We start from the raw sequence: 18,389 nt of genomic DNA, 5'->3' as shown, positions 1-18,389 counted from the left end.
GAGCAGATTCGTCATCGAAGTCGGGATCGTCCTAGATAAGTGGTGGAAGGAAACAGGGTCCGTATCAGGCAGCCTATATAGGCGCGAGCCATCCGGCGATGCAAACAGGCTTATCCTGGTTTGAAAATTGGAAAATGAGTGGCCTGTTTAGGCGCGGTTCAACAGACGATGGGAGGGACGTCTTCTGACCATTAAAGGGTTTGTAAAATGATTTGAAAAGAGGGTGTTTGAACCCGTCTTGGTTTGAAAAGAGACTTGAATAATCGTCATTGTATTGACAATATTCGATGTCGGGTTAGATTTTGCAAGCTTGACATGAATAGTTTTGAAAATGATTATAAACTAATTGTTTTAAGTTCATTTGTTTGTGATTAGTCAATGTTTATCATCGTACTCGGGTTAAAATCCGACATGGTATGTAGAACCAGGGATGATTTTGTATTTATGACTAATGCATTTGTTTTGAAAATTTAAAGGAATGAAATAAAAGGTTTTAAAATACCTTCTTAAAATGTATTTAACCAAATATTATCACCGAAGCATGGGTTTAAACAGTCATGGTATTAGGAACCAAGGGTGAAAAATTGATGTGACTCATATTTGAGCACATTAAGTCCCCGAATTAGCCTCGTTTCCATGCTTTCTAGCATATATTAGGGTCAATTCTTATCTTTAGTTTCCCATTTTGCATATTCTTTGAGGTTTTGTGTCCTTGGTAGGAGAGGATTGCTAACCTTGCATTTATGAGGCGAAATGGAGCTAAATGGATCGCATCCAATGACCAAGTGTCAAGGAGGAGACCGACACTAGAGGCCTAAGTAGATAAATGAAGTGAAATGGGCAATGATGAAAATATCCTTACATCCCCAACACGATCCCCGCGGATTGCTAAGGAGCCAAACAAGAAGAGAACCTTGTGCCAGGATCTGAGCGTCCTGAGCACAGGACGAGCGTACCAAAGTGCCAGGATCCGAGCGTCCTTAACACAGGACGAGCAGATTGAAGAGCCACATGACGAGCGTCTCCATTGTGATCCGAGCAGATCTTATTACAGGACAGGCCGTGCTTCAGATGAGGACGAGCGGATCCTAGTGGGAGTTGCATGACGATCCGCGCATGTCCCTTGGGATGAGCAAGATTGTTAAGTTTTCTTAGGGTCTTAATAGTCATTTAAGCCCTTAGTAAACCTAATCCTTGTACTTAATTTTAGTCTAAATACCCCATTGTACTACCTAGATTATCATCTAAACTAATCCTTTAATCTCATCTTAATCAAGCTTTAATCTTAGAATAATCAACTCTTAATCCTCTCTTAATTTAGTTGTAATACACAATTCAATATTAATCACATCTGAATATCTTTCCTTAGTTCTCAATTGTTCTTCCTTTTATTTGGGTATTTAGAAGATTATTTGGGTTTATTGGAGGATTGACAACCTTCCATCAATCATCAAGTACTTCTATTATTCTTTGCTTTATTATTTGGATCATCTCCATAGGTATAATTCCTTTTTACCCTTGCTTAATTAATTTTAAACACATCATTTATTCATCATGTTTTGCTTTGTTAGTATGATTGACAACCTTATTAGCATGCTAAACTTGATCATGAGTAAGTAGTTCTTTAGCTAGGGTTAATGGGGAATTAAGGGAAACAAATATGGGGATTGATATATGCTTAATCTAATATGTTCTCTTAATTAATTTGCTTGCTTGTTGTGATTTCAACCTATGCACATGTTATGTTTGATGAAATGCTAGACTATGAAACCTTGCATCTTTTGACCATCCCTTATCTCTTCAATGAAGCTTGTAAGACATAAACCAACTCGACCCTCATTAGACCATGCATAGAGTTGAATAGGAGGAGACTAAGTTGACTTATAGGTGTTGTACAGTCTAGACGACTCGGCTCCGGGACCTAAATCTTTCTAGGGATTGTAAGATATATACTAACTCGATCCCATCACAGCAATAAGTGCTTGCATCTAATTGAGAACATGTTTGTATGATCTACTCCCATGAATTCCCTATGAACCCATGACACCCTAGTGCCTTTAATCATTTGTTTACAAACTTCTTTAATTGCTTTACCTTGCTTTCATTAATTTACATTTGTCTTGTTGATTAGTTTAGATTACACCTCATCTCAACCCAATTTGTGACACCCTTAGACATAGCTTCTTGCAATTGAAAATCCTACATCAATACCCGTCCCTTGGGATCCGACCATTACTTACCTCTTTACTAAGAGTAGTTTGTGAAGTTATAAATATTGTTTTGGTTGGTAGCTTTGACAACGAGTTTGAACCGATACCAAAAATGGCGCCGTTGCCGGGGATGGTGTTCAATTTATTTGATTTTCATTAATTGTTTTTAGTTGTGTCTTTCTTTACCTTGAGGAAGTCAATCCTCTCAAGGTTGTTCTAATTATTTTCGAGTTGTTTGATATTTTGCATGACTAGGAGATCACAAGGTAATTTATTACCTATTGATTTCGAGATTGAAAGGACCTTAACCAACAATAGAAGAGTCACTAGAGGTAATTCAAGAGTTGTAGGTATTGGAGAGATTGTGGACATTCAACCAAATAACATTGAGTTTGTCAACCCTTTTTCAAGAGAAGGAGAGGATAACCCAATTCAAAACCAACCACAAAATCAACCCACAATGCCTAAATTTTCATCACATTTCGTACCAACTGAGGAGAACCTACCAAATGGTACTCCTACACTACCACATTTAACCGGTAATTTCATTGCCAAATCCGCATTCATAAAATTAGTTGAGAGAAGCCAATTTGGAGGGATGCCTAGTGAAGACCCGCATTCACATATGGAGACTTTTTGTGACTATTGTGATGCTATTTCTCAAACCGGAGTTACTCAAGACCAAATCCGATGGGTATTGTTTCCTTTTTATTTGATCGGTGCCGCAAAGCAATGGTTGAAGAGCCTAGACAAGGCTACCCTTGGTATTGATTCATGGAAGAAGTTAGCACTTGCCTTCTACAAGAAATTCTATCCTCCGGAGAAGACTAATATGTTGAGAGCCCAAATCACCGGGTTCAAGCAAAGGGATGAAGAATCATTGTATGAAGCATGGGAGAGATTTAAGGACACTTGTCGTTCTTGTCCACACCATGGGCTTAGTGAGTGGTTCCTTGCGCAACAATTTTGGAATGGTCTATATGAAGATTCCCGCAATATTCTCAATATGGGATCCAATGGGATGTTTATCGAAGTTGATAACAATCAAACATTGTCCAAAATCAAAGAGATTGCGGTTCATAATTCTCAATATAGTAGGCCTCGAAAGGCCACTAGAGGAGGAAGGCATGAGGTAGATTCCATCACACAATTGGGTGCTCAACTAAGTGCTTATATCGACACCATCAATTTGAAGTTTGAGAAGGTCATGGCTAAGCTTGATGAAGCTTCCAAATCACCCAAACAACATGTAAATGCTATGGTGGCATTATCCTCAATTCCAAGTGGAGTATGTGAAAGTTGTGGAACCTTGGGACATGAGCAAAGTGAATGTAGGGGAACAAATGAACAAGTGAATGCTTTCCAAGCATACAAGAATGACACCCCTTATTCCAACTACTATAATGAGAATACCAAATTCTATCCAAATCATTCATACAAGAGCCAAAATGTCCAAAACCCCCAACCAATATACACCCCACCTCCAATGAGAAACCAAGCTCAAAGATCCTTTTTCAACCAAAGCCAAGGTTATCAAAATCAACCTTCCTACAAACAATCCAATTACAAAAGCTTTGATGTTCAAAAAGTGGTCCTCCAAATGCAAAAGAATCAACAAGAATTTTTCACCCAAATGCAAAAAGATAGCCAAGTTAAAGAAACCACCATCAACAACATGCTTGCCCACACCAAAATGCTAGAAACTCAAATGACTCAATTAGCATCTTTTAGCTCTCAAAGACAAAAGGGGCAATTACCGCCTCAAGGTAATCCCCCAAGACATGAGACGGTTAGTGCCATCCATTTGAGGAGCGGTATAAGATATGAGGGGCTGAAGAGGCCAATTGATAAAGATATTGTGGATGCTAGTGACAAGCAAAGAGTTGTGGAGAACTCTAAGGAGGTAGATCCCACCACCAATGAAGCTTCAAAGAAGAAGAATGAAGAGAAGGCTAACGAAAAAGAGCCTATTGTGATTAGACTTCCATTCCCAAGTCGTCAAGCTAACCCTAAGTTTGATGAGCAACTTGGAAAGTTCATGGAAATTGTGAAGAACTTAGAAGTCTCAATCCCATTCATGGAATTGATCAATCATATTCCGGCTTATGCAAAATACATGAAAGATATTCTTACCAAGAAGAAATCCATCCGAAAGCTAGAGACTATTGCCTTTACCAAAGTGAGTAGTGCTATTCTTCAAGGAAGTTCCCCTCCAAAACTCAAAGATCCGGGAAGTTTTTCTATTCCATGCACCATTGGCGACACTACAATCAACAACGCATTATGTGACCTTGGAGCAAGTGTAAGTGTCATGCCATACTCGGTATGTAAGAGGCTAGGAATGGGAGAGCTCAAATGCACCAACATTACTCTTCAAATGGCGTATCTATCAACATAGATACCCTTAGGGGTATGGGAGGATGTGCCCGTGAGAATTGTGATGTGACTATTATTGGCGCACATTTATTCCCCTAATTGAGCCTATTTTGCATACTATTATAACATTTCATGGCCATTTTATCCGTCAAAACCTTCCTATTTGCTTTTCTAGTGCATTTCATATGTTTTGTAGAAAAGGAGATAAATGAGGCGGAATTTCCCCCTCTTCCGTGCATATTTGGAAGATTTTTGACGATATTGGATGGACTAGTATGAAGAGGAGGCAAGAACGAGAGCCAACAACACAAGAATAAGGGGTATGCAAGAGGAGGAAAAGTGATGTGACCATTATTTGAGCATATTTAGTCCCCGAATTAGCCTCGTTCCTATGCTTTTTAGTGCATAATTGGGTCATTTACTATCTTTAGTCCTTTGTTTTGCATATTCTTTGAGGTTTTGTTTCCTTGGTAGGAGAGGAGTGCGAACCTTGCATTTTCATGGCAAAATGGAGCTAAATTGATCGAATCTAATGACCAAGCATCAAAGCGAAGATAAGACTAGAAGGCCTTTGTACATATTATAGTAGATGGGCAATGATGAATAAATCCTTGCATCCCCGACTAAATCCCGGAGGATTATTGGAAGAAGAAAAGAAGAAAGGAAAGCTGTGACACAATCCGCCCGTCTAACTAGGCAAGACGCCCGTCCAACACGAGGGGAATCCGAGCGTCTTTGCTGAAGGGACGCCCGTCCAGCAACGCCACAATCCGCTCGTCCTGCCCAACAATCCGCCCGTCCTGCCACAAGGAAATCCGCCTGTCCAGACACCTTGGACGCTCGGATTCCCTTACGGTCCCATACGTCCTTTTTCTTCCCTCCGTGAAAGATGCGCATATTTATGAAAGACCGGCAAAAAGGAGACCGACATCTCTTTTGAGAGGAGCGATTCCTCAAGGACTTAATCGTCATTTAAGCCCTTAGTAAACCCTAGTTTGTGTACCTAATCCCCACTATAAATACCCCATTAGTCTAATTAGATAATCATGTTCTTCATATCAATCTTTAGTATAGTTTATATCAATCTAATCTCTCTTTAATCTTGTAATCAACTTCTAATCAAATATTAATACAAATCTCATTTCCTTAATTTCTCTTTTGTTAATCTTTTATTTTGGGTAATTGAAGATTATTAGGTTATTATTGGGAGATTGACAACCTTCCAATCATTCATCAAGTACTTCTATTATTCTTTGCTTTATTATTGGAATCATTAGTAGGTATAATCCTCTTAATCCCTTTTTAATTATTGTTAATCATCTTCATTTATTCATCATGTTTTGCTTTGTTAATGTGATTGACAACCTTGTTAACATGTCAAACTTGATAATGAGTGAGTAGTTTCCTTAACTAGGGTTAATGGGTAATTAGGGGAAACCAACATGGGGGATGATTCATGCTGAAATTAATATGTTTTCATAGTTTATTTGCTTGCTTGTTGTGATCTTAACTTATGCACATGTTATGTTTGATGAAATGCAAGCCTATGAATCCTTGTATTTTTTACCCATCACTTACCTTTTCAATGAGACTTGTAAGAAATAAACCAACTCGAGTCTCATTAGACCATGCATATAGTTGAGTAGGGAGGATTAAGTTGACTTGTAGGTGTTGTACAATCTAATCGATTCGGCTCCGGGACCCAAACCTTCCTAGGATTGTAAGATATAAACCAACTCGATCCATCACAACAATAATTTCTTGCTTCTCGAGTTGATTGGAACAGATGTTGGCGCGCTTGCTCTTGTTGCGGGTTGGATCTTCGGGATCTGGATGGTACGGCTTCAAGCAGCTCACATGGAAGACCGAGTGACACTTCATCCAGGCAGGGCGGTCAAGCTTGTAAGCAACGTCCCCAATCCGCTTGATCACTTGGATGAGGCCTTCATACTTTCGCACCAGCCGCTTGTCTCTTCCCCTAAGAAATCTCATCTGCTCCTTATTCAACTTCACCATGACCATGTCGCCTACCTTAAACTCTCTTGGCCTCCGGTTCACATCTGCCTACTTCTTCATGCGGCGGGATGCCTTCTCCAAGTAAGCGCGAGCAATCTCAGCATTGACATTCCATTCTTTAGCAAACTCGTGAGCTTTCTTCGTCCGACCACCATAAGAATCAGCAACTGTGGGAGGCAATAATGGTTGTTGACCTGTGACAAGCTCAAACGGGCTCTTGTTAGAAGAGGAGCTCGTTTGAACATTAAAACAGAACTGGGCAACATCTAGGAGGCGCACCCACTCCATCTGGGTTGCGCCCACAAAATGTCTCAAGTACTCTTCCAACATGCTATTGAATCTTTCCGTCTGGCCATCTGTTTGAGGATGGTAACTTGAGGACATCCGAAGTTTAGAGCCCAGGAGCTGGAACAATTCTCCCCAAAATAGTCCCGTGAAGCGAGAGTCACGATCACTGACTATACTTTGAGGTAGTCCCCAATATTTCACAACATTCTTGAAGAACATCGTGGCCATCTCTTCAGCACTGCACGTCTTCGGAAGGGGAATGAATGTGGCATACTTCGAGAAGCGATCCACAACGACAAGGATCACACTGAGAGCCCCTACCTTCGGTAACCCAGATATGAAGTCCATCGAAATACTTTCCCATGGACGAGTTGGTACCGGTAAGGGATTTAGTAGCCCCCCCCCCCGGCTTCTGTTTCTCTCCCTTGTCTTGTTGGCGATCGACAGTCTTTGTGTACTCCATGACATCATCCTTCATCTCGCGCCGCAGTAGCTTCTCTTCGAGGCATAAGGTTCTCTGCCACCCCGGATGACCTGCACACAATGTATCGTGGCACTCTTGCAAGAGAATCTTTCGCAGCCCTGCCGCTTTTGGAACAAAGATCCGATGTCCCTTCGTGCACAAGAGGCCATCCTCCATCCAAAATTTGCGAGTCTTCCCTTCGATGGCTAATTGTTTCAAATTCCTTGCCACTGGGTCCAGGTCGAGGTGCTCTTTCACCTTAGCCTAAATGTCGGTAGCCACTGTGGTGGTAGACAAATGAGCAATCGTGTGCAATGTAGCCAAATCACATCTTCGGCTAAGGGCATCAGCGACTCTGTTTGCGGCTCCTGGTCTGTAAGCGAATTCCACATCGAACTCTGCCAACACTTCTTGCCATCTAGCTTGTCGGCTTGTCAGCTTGGGCTGAGTCAAGAAGTGAGATGCTGCGGTATTATCAGTCTTGACAACGAACTTTGATCCCAAGAGATAATTGAAGGAAATGTAGATTCATATACATACTAACATACTCTTATATGTCAAAATTAATTTGTCATAAAATTAAATGTGGATTTTATGCATGCAAACAATATAATAAAAGAGAAGAAATCATATCCTTACATTGAAATTTCGGTTCAAATGGGCACAAAAGAAATCTCCTTTTCTTTTGTTCTTGAGCTTTCCAAATGGAAGAACAAGGATTCAAGTATAGAATCCCTCCCAAAAGCATATACCCAAGGAATACATCTTAAAGACTAAAATAATATGATCTAGTATTAAAATTAGTCTTACTTAAAAATATGACACAAAATATTTTTGTTCTCTCATATATTTCGGTTGAGAGAAGAGGAATTTTGTGATTTATTTCTCTAGAAATCTCATAAGATGTAGAGAACATATTAATTTTCTTACTCTAGAAAAATTGTTGTATATTATGAATGAATGAATTGGAAAAAGAAAAACTCTTTTCTTTCCTTAGGGTGGCCGAAACATTGGCCTTGGGTAGCATGCCCAATGCCTTTAGTTTTTGCTCTTCTCAAAAGCTAGGCATGCAAGCCTACTAGTTAGCTTTTATCATTGTGTCTACCACTAAACAATTAACACAATTTTATTCCACTAACTCCTTATAATTTCGGTACATACAAAATAAAATGGATGGTCCATTTTATTTTGTCATTTGTCAATTGTAACATATGTGACATGTTACTTGACATATGAAATTGTAATGTATTTTTAACATATTAAAAATCAACATACTCATAAAATATGTCATATACAAAATCGACTAGTAATTCGTAATTACTTGTACCAAAATGGTTTCCAAATTATAAACTACAACATTCTGTATTTATAATAATTTATTCATTCCGTTTCAATTGTTTCTTTAAACAATAATTTCACCCAAGTAATAAAATAATTCAATTACTTAGACCGTGTCTTATTTAATCATATTTACAATAAGATACGTAAATTATACTCACAAAATCATCCGTCAATTTTAAGCAATTTAATTAACTCATATCGGTATACGATTAATTAAATAATCAATTAAGAGTATTTCCCTATAGGTATGACCTAAGGGGATCAACTGATCACCACCGTCGCACGACAGTAATGTCAAACTCTAGTCAGCCAATCATTACCGATATGTGTGGACCAGTTGACATGTAAAATATTACATCCCACATGTATTCTTAAAAATGAGATTTAATAATGATATTTAAATCATGTGATCGCACTATTGTTGAGGACACATTTCCCAACAATCTCCCACTTGTCCTCGACAAGTGTGCGTCACCAATTCTCTTGTCCTATTACTATCTCCCACTCAATGCAAGGTGTCTTTCAGGTCGTACTTGCAAGTGATCATATCGAGAGTGGTTTCCTCGATCTGGAGAATAACTGATTGACCGGATTTATCTATCATAGATACCTTCCGAGCGTGGCCACGCATTTCCAGTTCATTACTCCTCGAGTGGCCCTGAGATATTGTTATAACCCTGACAAGGGGTGGACAATTCCTATCGCACTCATTCCCTTCGACTAGCCATAGCCATCATAACCCAAAATATGCCCATTTGACCCCATTTACGAAGGTCGTAGTAACACAAATCAAAGTTAATCTGAAACTATGCCATCTTAGGTGAATAGTCTTTAGTCAAAAGAATCGACTCATTAGAATACTATAGTAGCTCTCGCCACGAGCAGCTATATAAATTGCCGAACTCTATAAGCGGTCATAAGGCCCGACAAAGTGTTCCTAACAGTCTGCCTATGTGATCGACTAGTCATCTCACATGACTGTATGGCACTTGAACTTGCCATCAATCGCATCACACTCTAGTCACTTCGAGACGTCACCTCATACAAGTGACTATGGGCGAATACAATGCTAATCCGTGTTCACTTTAACGGGGTTCAATTGTCTCCACAACCCGTTTGGATGTAACAAAGTATAATAAAAGAGTTTTAAAATAAAACTCGAACGACAAATGCGATTATCACACATGAATAGTCAATGCCTGATTACTATTTCATGTTCTATAATCTAATTTGATCTTGTACGTAGTTGTTCATTTCAATTCAATTGAAATGACATGACTCATCATGTTTAGCCTTTAAGAAGGCTTTGGTTAGTAGGTTTTATCAATTTCTTGTACCTTACTCAACCTCACTACATACTCGTTTTCCTTTTGTAATTTATACATTTGCATTACAAAACTTTAAAGTACGTGTCGAGATCCAATCAAGACATAGGCCCTCTAGCCTAAGAATAGCTCCCACTGTTTTCACAGTGTGCGGGACTCATCCTTCTTGCACATCTCATGATCACAAGTGTACTCAATTTCCGTTATAAACATCACTCATTGTTCTTTATTGCCTAGAACGATTCTAGAAAATCTACTTCTTAATTAACATTGCCACAATGGTATCTTAACCATCCTAATGTATTTTGATTATGGTTTTGTCGGAAACCATGCGCAATCTCAATTGTCAATTGTCACTTGTGTAACACCCTTACACAATATTGCATCATAAACACTTTGCTTTACTTCCTTAATGCTTCGCAGCACTTAAGGGTAATCTTTATAGCTTACTTGGTAAAGATTACTTAATTCGATTTTGAAAACAATTCATCATACTCAAAGTATATGAAGTGTTATACATCATTACTCATTTAATTGATCCGGCAATGGAAGCAAATGGAATCAATCAAATATGTTCAATTTAATTGAACTAGTCATGAATCTTATCAACATAAGACTTCTTCTTGACGCTAATATCATGTGGATTTATCTTCATAAATCCGGATATTCCAGATGTATTATAATACTCCAAAAGTCTTAAATCATTCTCAATGATCAATATGTCATCCACATATCGGACTAATTAAAATTTCCGTAACTCCCACTAAACTTCATGTATAAACACAACTTCTTGACTTATCGAGAAATGTTTTATCACATGATCAAAATGTTGATTCTAACTCATTGATGTCCTACTTAAGACCCTCTCTTAAGTTTCACATTATCTTAGGATTGCAAGAATCTACTAAACTCATGATATGTATTGAATACATTCCTTCTATTGAAGAAGCGGGTTTTAGATTCACTTGCTACGTATTTCATAACCTCATAATGAAACACAATCCTTAAGAAGATCCAAATAGACTTAAGCATTTCAACTAGTGCAAAACCCTTTGCAACCAATCTTGCTTTGAAATATCTCTTTATTAGTGCAAAACCCTTTGTCACTAATCAAGCCCTTTCGTTTCGGATTTTCACGGCTCTAGGCCTTGTATTGAGTTGTGACTTAAACACTCTTATGTAAGTCATATGTTCATTACTTTCTAGAAGTAATCAACTTGAATCAACCAATTTCTTTTGTAAGTTATAAGCTTTTTACTTTCTTAAAAGTAACATGAATTCATCATTTTTAACAAGGGACGAATTTAACCTCCTAGGTTTTAAAGAAACAATATTTTACACAAAACGTCTCATGTAGCCAAGAAAGACCAGTTTCTTGCGACATAACATTCTCTGTGGCATTCTTTGTGGCTTTTGAATAATTTCTCCCACTCTGTCTTCTAAAATAAACTTGTATTTTAGAAAGACAGCTTCACGAGCCGCAAACCCGTCGTACTCGTGAGAAAAGAAAAAATGAGCATTTGTTTCTTGTGAAAACTTACAAATATGGTACCCTTACCATTTCATATCTCATATGATTTAGTGGAACATAATTTAGACAAAATGATAAAATCCCCAAGGGATCAAGTAACTCAAAGTAAACTTGATCAAGTCCAAACCATATCGAATAGCGTTTGATTTCTTATCCAACCACACATTGTCCCATAATGTGTGTTAAGAGAGATTAACTTGTGATACTATATCACATTTGCTTTGGCTTATATCAAAGTCTTCACTTTGATAATCCCATCACGACTAATTCGTGATTTCTTTAACTCTTTAAACTTCTTTAAAGATTTTCTATTTACCTTATTAAGTTAACACATTAGCGTCAACTTAAATCGTTGGTAAAAGAGAATGATCAACCTATTATGGATCAATGATTTATAACCTCGATCTCCTTTTCAACCAAAAGGCACGAGACATCTTGCTTTGAATACAAGATACGCATATACCATTAACAATCTAATGGTTTCAAGAGTACTCGATAACTCTTTACGTTCATCATTCCAAAATTTAAGGTTTAATCTTGGGTTACCAATTTGAGTCTTGCATCATCTTCATGATATATCGTTCTAGTTTGGTTTAGAATATACTCACCTTGATGATGGGCTAGCCATACATCAAGTCGTGGTGTATAGGGTCACAAAAGTGAAAACCTCTTTTGTATCTTAACAAGTTTATATTCTTATTTAGAGTTTATGCACTTAATAGTCACAATTAAGTACAACTTTAAATCCAAAAACTAGATTGAGTACACAATTACTCTATCTCTCGACATTATTGTCGCTAGTCGTCATATTCTTATCATCCCATGTATCAAACATAATGATGAAAACCACCACCGGTTTCTAATATTGACGAAGTAGGACTAGCAAAAATTTATGTTTAATCAAATAAACATTTAAAGAAGAAGGTCCCATTAGATGTCCCACAACTAACTTGTTGATTCTTCAATAATTTGGGGTAGTTTCCTTTCTCGTGTCCAACATTTAAGACAATGGAAACTTTATCGGTCGGAATTGATAGGTTTATTATCGTCATTCTCAACAACTTTACCTTTAACATAACCTTGTATTAATTCCATATTAATTTTACTTCTTTAACCTCGTCCTCATCTTAACGGTTTAAGAGAATGCTCCCACTCATTTCAATGAGTCTTTGCTTTGAGAAGCAAAATTGAATTCATGAAGATTACTCTTCATTTGTTCGTTTTAGTCTTAAAACTTTCATTGAAGTGGTTGCGTTATTTTGGTCAATTACGAATTCTGAAAATCTAATCACCAAAACAATTTATCACTTCAAGGTACTTAATTCAATTAAGTATATGAAACATAATCCATTGTAAGTAGAAGTGTTAGTCAAGAATCAAAAACCTGTTTGATAATGAATAACTTTAATCTATACTCTTTACAAGAGATCCTTAGCAATGGTTCGTATGAGGTTTTAGAAGCAAATTCATATTTGTCTTTAGTTACGATGTTATAATGGAGATTTGAGTCAAGATCGAAATGATATCGTATATGAATTGTGGTAAAGAAACAGAACAATAATAACAGAATAGTGAAAACAAAACATTTATCGTTATATTAATACTTGTAAATAACAAGTAAAGCATTTACATAGTGACCTCTACCCAACTATGATAAATGATTCCAAGACCCAAATTCATATCAACTTAGGCACGGGGTAGCCGATGAAACCCTCATCAATATAACTCGGTGGATTAACCTTTTAATCGATTCTACTTTTAGAACTCTTGGTCGATAAAATTACTCTAATATTTATCTATAGCCCAAAACACATCAACAAGGGCACGGGGTAGCCGATGAAACCCTTATCAATTACTTTTGTTGAGTTCAATCCAAATTTCGAATAAATGTGTCCATTGTCCAAACTCACATTAACTTAGGCACGGGGTAGCCGATGAAACCCTCATCAACATGAATTCGGTGGATTAGACATTTATCACCCACTTCCCCTACGTAACAAGGTTTGTACCCGGGGTAGCCGAGTGCACTCCCTCGCGAAATAGGTTTTCATGGTTTCTACTATTTGGTAAGGCTATGTCTCAATTAATTGTTTTAGCGAGAGGTCATGTCAATTTATTATCTATCACGTTTTAAGTGAACTAAAGCGGTGAACTACGATAATTCGAATTGACACGGTCGATAAACTCGATAAAATAAGGATGCATGTTTAGTTATGGCGATTTAGCGATGCATGTGACATAAAATAAAATGCAAGCATAAAATAAATAAATCCTAGTATGGCCTTTCCTAAAATAGAAAAACTATTTAACTATTACATATTCGGAAACCAACTCCATTGGTCCCTTGAACTTCGGTTGTGGCACGCATCTCGAGGCAACACCGTCTTTATGTATCGCCATTCTTGAAGAAATCCGTCTTTGGGAACTCCGGAATGAATAAAATTACATAATAAATTACATAATTTCCTATTATACATTTGTAACTAAAATAAAATAAATCTATTAAATTACAAAACGGTGATACGAGATCACAATAAAAATTACAACCGAATCGATATTCCCATACATTTCGGGAAATACCAATTAAAATCTAAGGCCATACTAAGTAAAATTACATAATTCAAAATTACATAAATTAAAATTATGACAATCATAAAGAAAATGCAGCATTATTATATGTATGAACATGCTCAATTTTATGCTAAATCGCCTTTAATTAGCCAATATCGTATATTACTCGGTTTTTACGGATTTGCGTGATTTCAACATTTTATAATCACAAAAATACATAAACTCATATTTATGTATAAGTTAATTACCCTAACCTCTTAGGACTCAAAATATAGTCTTCACTAATAATTTGACCATAATTAACCTTTATTTACAAATTTGTTCATAAATGGACCAAAATTACAAAAATAAGCTATTGAACTTCAAATAAATCACAAAATTTCAAATAAATTCAAAATTCAAAATTTAAATTCATGAACATTCTGGAAAAATTCCATGACACTCATAATGTTCAAAATCTTAGGTTAAAAATTTCGAAATTTTTACCGGAAAAACAATGTTGCGGTTTATCGATTTTTAATAAAATAATCATAAAAACATGGAAAAATTATTTTCACTAACTTTTCAATTTTAGATCTGAAAAAGATAATAAAATGCAACATTAGACGTTTTTCCTAAGTCATAGATTTATGTTTTATTAATTTTTCACTAATAATGTCACTATTTATGCTATTTTTCTTCAAAAATCCATAAATCATGCAAAAAGACTTCTTTATAGCCAATTATTTTACACACATCTTGTAAAATTGCATGTGACAACATATTAATTTTCTATGACCAGATTCGAAATTTAACTCATATTAACCTATTTTTCACCTAAATCCGAATTTAATAATGAAAAATTCATTTTTCGAGCATAACAAGTCCAAAAATTATGAAAATTTACAGGTTATCTCAAAATAATATATGTGACAACATATCCAAAAACCAAGTGAAAATTCGAAGTATAGCTAATTTTAGACCAAAAATGACATTTTTACTCATAAAATCACATTTAAATGTCATTATAGTAAATTATGAACAATAAAAATCCGAAAAATTAACCAAAATATCCTAAAATATTTTAGGACCAGAAATATTAACATGCATGGATTGATTTCGTGATATCTCATAATAACACAAATTTTATAAGTTTTATTTGTTATTCTTATAACTCGGAAAAACTTTTAACCGATTTGCATGCAAACAACCGTGGCTCTTGATACCGATTGAAGGAAATGTAGATTCATATACATACTAACATACTCTTATATGTCAAAATTAATTTGTCATAAAATTAAATGTGGATTTTATGCATGCAAACAATATAATAAAAGAGAAGAAATCATATCCTTACATTGAAATTTCGGTTCAAATGGGCACAAAAGAAATCTCCTTTTCTTTTGTTCTTGAGCTTTCCAAATGGAAGAACAAGGATTCAAGTATAGAATCCCTCCTAAAAGCATATACCCAAGGAATACATCTTAAAGACTAAAATAATATGATCTAGTATTAAAATTAGTCTTACTTAAAAATATGACACAAAATATTTTTGTTCTCTCATATATTTCGGTTGAGAGAAGAGGAATTTTGTGATTTATTTCTCTAGAAATCTCATAAGATGTAGAGAACATATTAATTTTCTTACTCTAGAAAAATTGTTGTATATTATGAATGAATGAATTGGAAAAAGAAAAACTCTTTTCTTTCCTTAGGGTGGCCGAAACATTGGCCTTGGGTAGCATGCCCAATGCCTTTAGTTTTCGCTCTTCTCAAAAGCTAGGCATGCAAGCCTACTAGTTAGCTTTTATCATTGTGTCTACCACTAAACAATTAACACAATTTTATTCCACTAACTCCTTAAAATTTCGGTACATACAAAATAAAATGGATGGTCCATTTTATTTTGTCATTTGTCAATTGTAACATATGTGACATGTTACTTGACATATGAAATTGTAATGTATTTTTAACATATTAAAAATCAACATACTCATAAAATATGTCATATACAAAATCGACTAGTAATTCGTAATTACTTGTACCAAAATGGTTTCCAAATTATAAACTACAACATTCTGTATTTATAATAATTTATTCATTCCGTTTCAATTGTTTCTTTAAACAATAATTTCACCCAAGTAATAAAATAATTCAATTACTTAGACCGTGTCTTATTTAATCATATTTACAATAAGATACGTAAATTATACTCACAAAATCATCCGTCAATTTTAAGCAATTTAATTAACTCATATCGGTATACGATTAATTAAATAATCAATTAAGAGTATTTCCCTATAGGTATGACCTAAGGGGATCAACTGATCACCACCGTCGCACGACAGTAATGTCAAACTCTAGTCAGCCAATCATTACCGATATGTGTGGACCAGTTGACATGTAAAATATTACATCCCACATGTATTCTTAAAAATGAGATTTAATAATGATATTTAAATCATGTGATCGCACTATTGTTGAGGACACATTTCCCAACAATAATGCCTCCATCCCCGCAAGCAATGAACAATAGCTAGGAGTTCTTTCTCTTGTACCGCATAACGAGTCTCGGCTCCATTAAACTTTCTGCTCTCGAAAGCCACAGGGTGACCCTCTTGGAGTAGCACCCCCCCGAGGGCGTAATCAGATGCATCCGTCTCAACTTCAAAAGGCTTCGTGATATCCGGCAACGCCAAGACCGGTTCCTGTACCACCGCTTCCTTGAGCTTCTCAAAGGCCCTCTTCTTGTAGATAGACCACTCCCACTTATTATCCTTCTTCAACAAGTCGGTGAGCGGGGAAGCAATTTTTGAGTACGCTCGGATAAATCTTCGATAGTAGTTTGCGAGCCCCAAGAAAGAGCGGAGCTCAGACACATTCCCTGGGGTTCCCCAGTCCTTGATAGCGGCAATCTTCTTCAGATCCATCTTCAGTTTGCCTTTGCCCACTATGTGACACCCTAGTGCTTTCAATCAATTGTTTACATCTCGTTCTAATTATCTCGCTTGTTTACTTTTATTGCTATTCAGTTTAGTGATCTTCTCATCTCAACCCCAAATTGTGACACCCCTAGACACCGCTACTTGCAATCGAAAATCCTACATCAATACCCGTCCCTTGGGATCCGACCTTTACTTGCCTCTTTACTAATTGTAGAGTTGTTTGTGAATTTATAAATATTGTTTTGGTCTAGGTGCTCTTAACGACAAGTAACCGAAAACTAAACCTCCAAGTGAGTACGACCAAAAATGGTGCCGTTGCCGGGGACGGTGTTAACTTGATTTGATTTTCTTAGATTGTTATTAGTTGTCTTTCTTTGCCTTGGGGAAGTAAAACTCCTCAAGGTTTGTTCTAATTGTTTTCAAGTTGTTTGATATTTTGCATGTCTAGAAGATCACAAGGTAACTTGTTACCCATTGATCACGAAATTGAAAGGACTTTGACAACCAATAGAAGACTTGCTAGAGGTACTTTGAGAGGTATTGGTGAGGTTGTAGATATTCAACCAAACAATATTGTGTTCATCAACCCTTTTACAAGAGAAGGTGAGGAGAACCCAACACAAAACCCAACACAAAATCAACCCACAATGCCTAAATTCTCATTACATTCCGTACCAACCGAGGAGAACCTACCCAATGGTACTCCCACACCACAACACTTAACCGGAAATTTCATTGCAAAATCCGCATTTATCCAATTAGTCGAAAGAAGCCAATTTGGGGGCATGCCTAGTGAAGACCCTCACTCTCACATGGAGACTTTTTGTGACTATTGTGATGCGATTTCACAAACCGGTGTAACTCAAGACCAAATTCGATGGGTCTTATTTTCTTTTTCTCTAATCGGCACCGCAAAACAATGGTTGAAAGGCCTTGATAAGGCTACTCTTGGAATTGACTCTTGGAAGAAGTTGGCTCTAGCTTTCTACAAAAAATTATACCCTCCGGAAAAGACTAACATGCTAAGAGCTCAAATTACGGGTTTTAAGCAAAGGGATGAAGAATCTTTGTATGAAGCTTGGGAGCGGTTCAAAGGAATTTGTCGCTCATGTCCTCATCATGGACTTAGTGAGTGGTTCTTGGTACAACAATTTTGGAACGGTCTTTATGAAGACTCAAGAAACATTCTCAACATGGGATCAAATGGTATGTTCACCGAAGTTGACGATAATCAAACTTGGAACAAGATTGAGGAAATGGCGGTCCATAATTCACAATATAGTAGACCTCGCAAGGCTACTAGAGGAGGAAAGCATGAAGTGGACTCTATTACTCAATTAGGTG

The 18,389-nt window shown here is 36.6% G+C and overlaps 2 non-coding genes across 2 annotated transcripts; both read right to left on the bottom strand.

Annotated features, from left to right (window-relative positions):
- Positions 1-3,042: 3,042 nt before the first annotated feature.
- On the bottom strand, positions 3,043-3,149 carry LOC141653992 (small nucleolar RNA R71). The gene has a single exon (XR_012547576.1). It is a non-coding gene; the product is annotated as a small nucleolar RNA R71 (small nucleolar RNA).
- A 14,915-nt stretch (positions 3,150-18,064) lies between these two features.
- On the bottom strand, positions 18,065-18,171 carry LOC141654195 (small nucleolar RNA R71). The gene has a single exon (XR_012547759.1). It is a non-coding gene; the product is annotated as a small nucleolar RNA R71 (small nucleolar RNA).
- Between the last annotated feature and the right edge of the window lie 218 nt (positions 18,172-18,389).

Source organism: Silene latifolia, chromosome 4 (assembly GCF_048544455.1).
Source record: "Silene latifolia isolate original U9 population chromosome 4, ASM4854445v1, whole genome shotgun sequence".
In the NCBI taxonomy this organism is placed as follows: Eukaryota; Viridiplantae; Streptophyta; class Magnoliopsida; order Caryophyllales; family Caryophyllaceae; genus Silene; species Silene latifolia.
The sequence above is the reverse complement of the archived record's forward strand: the minus strand, read 5'-3'. Positions and strand labels throughout refer to the sequence as shown.